This window comes from Myotis brandtii, unplaced genomic scaffold (assembly GCF_000412655.1).
Source record: "Myotis brandtii unplaced genomic scaffold, ASM41265v1 scaffold259, whole genome shotgun sequence".
Classification (NCBI taxonomy): domain Eukaryota; kingdom Metazoa; phylum Chordata; class Mammalia; order Chiroptera; family Vespertilionidae; genus Myotis; species Myotis brandtii.
This window is the reverse complement of record NW_005359840.1, coordinates 405,644-410,709: the sequence shown is the minus strand read 5'-3', so window position 1 is coordinate 410,709 and position 5,066 is coordinate 405,644. Positions and strand designations below refer to the sequence as shown.

Sequence of the window (5,066 nt, the reverse complement as noted above, 5' to 3'; positions counted from 1 at the left end):
ATTTATTTACCTTCTATGCCTGTCACTGGAGCTGAGAGCAGGCTTTCTCTCTGAGGCTCCGCTGCTGAAAGTAGGTTTCTGGCCTTTGTTTACCTTCTGTATTCGAAACAATGTTGCGGTCTTGCTGGCTGAAGCCTGGCTGACTGAAAGGAGGTTTCTGGGGTTTTGTTTAGCTTCTATATTTATTACAATGTTTCAAATTGCAAGCTCAGAGGCCGGCAAGGCAGGCAGGGAAGCTTGGCTTCCTCCATCACTGAAGCAGCAAGCCTCCCTGTTCGATTCTAGCTGCCTGGCTGCCTGCCGCCATCTTGGCTGGCAGTTAATTTGCATATCGCCCTGATTAGCCAATGGGAAGGGTAGCGGCCGTATGGCTAATTACCCTGTTTCTCTTTTATTAGATAGGATGATTATCTAACCACTATGATATACACCTGAAACTAATACAAATAATAGTTAATGTAAACTGTAATTGAAAAAAAATGAAGACAAATAGTTTTATTTTTTTGACAATTAGGTTTTACTGTTGCTGTTTTCTGCATGTTTATTTTTTATGCAAACAACACTGCAGCAAACATACTTGCAAATGCCTGTTTGGCACAAGTGCGAACATTTATTTATAAGATAAAAACTTAAGAGAGGAATTGCTGGGCTTAAGGCTATGCCCACTTTTAATTTTAAAAGGTACTGCCAGATTGCCCTCCCAAATAATAACCCAAACAGTAATATATGAAAGTACCGTTTCTGCACAACCTGGCCAACTGTAGATATTGTTACATTTCTGTCAATCAGATGCAGAGAGAAAATATTCTATCTTTATTGTAGTTTTCACTTCCCTTGTTTTCTAGTAAGATTGAGCATATTTACTTATGTTTAGTGACCCACAGTACTCCTTTGAGTGTGTGTCCATGTAGTTCTCCCATTTTCTTTCTGATGGGTTGTCTTTCTCATTACTTTATAGGCATTTGACTTCATTGTTGGAGACATTCAGGTTTAGTTTAACTGTAATGTATATATTGAAAATAGTTTCGCCCAGACTGTCACTTTTCTTTCAAGGTTTCAAATATTCTACTTCACACTCTTCTTGCTTGAAAAAGTCCACTGAAACTCTTATCCTAGTTCCTCAATAATTAAGGTAGATTCCCTATGACTTCCATGGCTTCTTTCAAGACTTTGCATTTGGTTTTCTGGATTTTGAAACTGATATGCCTGGATGATTTTCTTGGTATTTATCATGCTTGTTGTTTTCTGAACTTCATGAATTTGTGGTTAGGTATCTGTCATTAATTTTGTAAAATCTTCAGCCATTATTACTTCAAATGTCTTCTGCTCTCTTCTCCTTCCTTATACTTCCTGTATTCCAATTACTCTGTTCTGTGTATTTTTTAAATTTATTTTCTCTTTATATATCAGTTTGAGAAGTTTATGTTAATATATCCTTAGTCTCACTCATTCTTTCCTTGGTCATGTCCAGTCTACTGATGACCCCATTTATTTATTTCTTTATTTCTTTTAGTTTGTCCCTAGTATTTATTTTTTATTCTTTCTTAGAGGTTCATCTCTGTGTTTACATGCCTGCCAGTTCCTGAATGTTACCTACCTACATTTTCCCATTAAAGCTCTTAACATATTGATCATAGTTATTTTAAATCCCCTGTCTGCCCTGGCCGGTTTTGCTCAGTGGATAGAGCATCGGCCTGCGGACTCAAGGGTCCCAGATTCGATTCCGGTCAAGGGCATGTATCTTGGTTGCGGGCACATCCCCAGTAGGGAGTGTGCAGGAGGCGGCTTATCGATGTTTTTTTCTCATCGATGTTTCTACCTCTCTATCCCTCTCCCTTCCTTTCTGTAAAAAATCAATAAAATATTTTTTAAAAAATCCCCTGTCTGATAATTTCAGAATCTGTGTCTATCTGAGTCTGGTTCTTATAGTTTCTTTGTCTCTCGACACTGTGCTTTTTAGTATCCCTTGTAACTTTTCTGTTGAAAGCTGGAATTGAGGTAGATAGGACTTTAGTATGAAGTTTCATATTAATATAGCCAGGAATTGGGCCATCTTTCATGTTGCTGTAGGTGCCACAGTCTTCAAATTTCTATAGTGTCTTTGTTTTTGTCTTTGTTGTCTTTGGGTTTCCCTGAGAACTTATTAGATGGAGTCAGAATTTGCAGCTATTTCAGTTGTAATATTCACTGTTATTAAACGGGAACACTGTTTTTGTAAAAATAAAATGTAAGGAAGTTGCCTTTTAATCCTATTTATTGTATCTATTATCATATCATAAAATACTTATCACTTTTCCGGTATGTAGCCAACTCACTTATTTTTCCCCTTTTATAGTCTGATATCTATTGTCTGGTTTAAAAGAGTTTCCCCCACCTCAAGATTATAAAAATATGTATATATATATACAGGCTAAAGAACAATAATAATAAGAAAAAAATTATGTACTTGGCACCCAAGTTGAGATATAGAAGATTTCTGTTACCTTTGAAGGCTCCTGTGGGCCTATGTTTGATTTTACTTCCCAGTGTTCTCTGATGGGGTAACCACCACCCTGAATATTTTGTTAATTATTCCCTTGCTTTTCTTTGTAATTTTACCATTTGTGTATGTATCCCCAAATAGCATATTATTTATTTTTCCTATTTTGAAACTTTGTATAAATGGAATCATACTTTATTAGTCAGGGTTCTCCACAGAGACAGACCAATAGTGTGTGTGTGTGTGTGTGTGTGTGTGTGTGTGTGTGTGTATACATTTTTCTTTTTAAATAATGAATTAGCACATATGATTATGGATATTGGCAAGTTCAATATCTGCAGGGTCTGATGGCAAGCTGGAGGTCTAGGAGAGCTGATGATCCAGTTCAAATCTGAAGGCTGTCTGCTATACAACCAGGAAAAGCTGATGTTGTAGATGAAGTCCAAAGGGAGTCTACTGGAGAATTCTCTTGCTTGAGGTAGGCTGTTCTCATTGTCCTGTTGAGAGCTTAAATGGATAGGAAGAGGCCCATCCACATTAAACAGGGAAATCTGCTGTACTAAAAGGCCACCAATTTAGATGTTAATCTCATTTAAAAACATCCTCACAGCAACAACTGAATAACATTTGACAGAATATTGAGGAACCTTGTGGTTGAGCCAAGTTGACACATAAAATTAACCATCATACCTATATATTCCTATGTGGCTTGCTTTTTTTGTCCAATAATATGTATTTGCATTATATCCATATTCATACATGTCATTTATTTTTATTATTGTATTTATTTTTTGAATATACCACAATTTACATATTTCACTATTGCTGGATATTAAGGTTGTCCCATATATTTTTAAAAAATATGTTTTGTTGATTTTTACAGAGAGTGGAAGGTAGAGGTAGAGAGAGATAGAAACATCAATGAGAGAAATGCTTCCTGCACGTCCCTCCACTAGGGATGGAGCCCACAACCTGGGCATGTGTCCTGACCAGGAATCAAACTGGGGACCTCTTGGTGCATGGGACAATCCAGTGAGCTAAACTAGCTGGGCTATGCCATGTATTTTTTTCATGTCTAGCAAATTTAATACACAAGTCTCAAAAGTCAATGGCAAGAACAAAAGGAATAAAATAAAAATGGGCCCTAGCCAGTTTGGTTCAGTGGATAGAGTGTCAGCCTGTGGACCAAAGGTTCCTGGTTCGATTGCGGTCAAGGGCAGATACCTTGATTGCAGGCTTCTCCCTGGCCCAGGCCCTGGTTGGAGCACATGTAGGAGGCAACCAATTGATGTTTTTCTCTCACATTGATGTTGCTCTCTGTCTTTCCCTCTCTCTTCCACTCTCTTTAAAAAAATCAATGGAAAAATATCTTTGGGTGAGGCTTAACAAAAGTAAAAATAAAGTAATAAAATAAAATAAAATAAAAATGGGGTCAGGGGAAGAGCTCCATTGGCCCACATAGGGAGGAGCAATAAGTGGGTGAGTCAACTGGAGCAGGAGGGTACCATTCCTTGGGCATCACATCTCATCCAACCCCTAGTCCTCCTCAGGAAAATCAGTGTCACAACTGATGGCTTGAGGAAGGCATGGTAGTTGGCCTGGCATTTGAATTAGTGTTTCCTATTCACACTGCCATCATTTTTCTCTAGTGGCTCATCATGATGGACACCAATCCAGTACCCAGGCTTGAAATCTGTTAGGCCTACATACATGACGATGACCCCAGCGAGGGGGCTGCCCAGGTCCCTGTACCTCACAGCAGCTGTCCACAGGGATGACACTGTCATGGGCCTTCTCCTCCCTGAGGTGCTCGGTGATCTCAGTCTCTTGCTGCGCCTGCTCCTTTTCATTATATCTGCCTAGCTTGCTGCACTTCAGGAAGGAATGGAGTGATTCTTGCCTGTGTTCATAGGCTTCTTTTGAAATCCTATATTTTTCTACTTTGGACACATCCTCATACTCCCCAAGGCAGGCACCACCGTGGTCAATGACATGGATGTGGCAGCTGTCATCTACAGGGTAGGAGCCCAGGAGCGCATCCTCCTGATCCAGCTTGCTGTAGAACTTCTCTTCAACCCCATACATCTCCAGTTCCATGAAAGATATACGGTTTGCCCACCACCAGCTCTACTTTACATGTAAATTCAACTATAATGAGGCTGTGACTGTGCTGCTTCTAGGAGCAAAAACTGCTGATGTAAACGCTCTCTGTGGGTGCTGACAACTCTGTCATTTCCATCTCTCTTCGCCATGCCGGCCTGCCTGTCTCATGAATTTATTATGTTAGCAAAGCTATAGACATTTTTCTACATCTGTCTCTTGGTGTACATATAACAGGAATTTTAAAGTATACCTCAGAGAGGAAATGCTGAGTTATAAGGTATGCACATATTCAACTTATTACGTAACACCAAAATGTGCTTTTAAAAATAAGTGTTGACATCTGGTAGGTCACCTCCCTCCAACTTATCCTTTTATGCTGCCTTGACTCTTTTTGGTCCTTTTCTCTTCCACATATTTTAGGGGATCAGCATGGTCAGTGCCCGGAATCTTCTTTTCAGCCTCTGAGTTCAGTGTCTTGCATAAG

At 39.3% G+C, this 5,066-nt stretch overlaps 1 pseudogene; it reads right to left on the bottom strand.

The window, feature by feature from the left end:
- Positions 1-3,997: 3,997 nt before the first annotated feature.
- Positions 3,998-4,718, bottom strand: LOC102245619 (annotated as a pseudogene).
- Between the last annotated feature and the right edge of the window lie 348 nt (positions 4,719-5,066).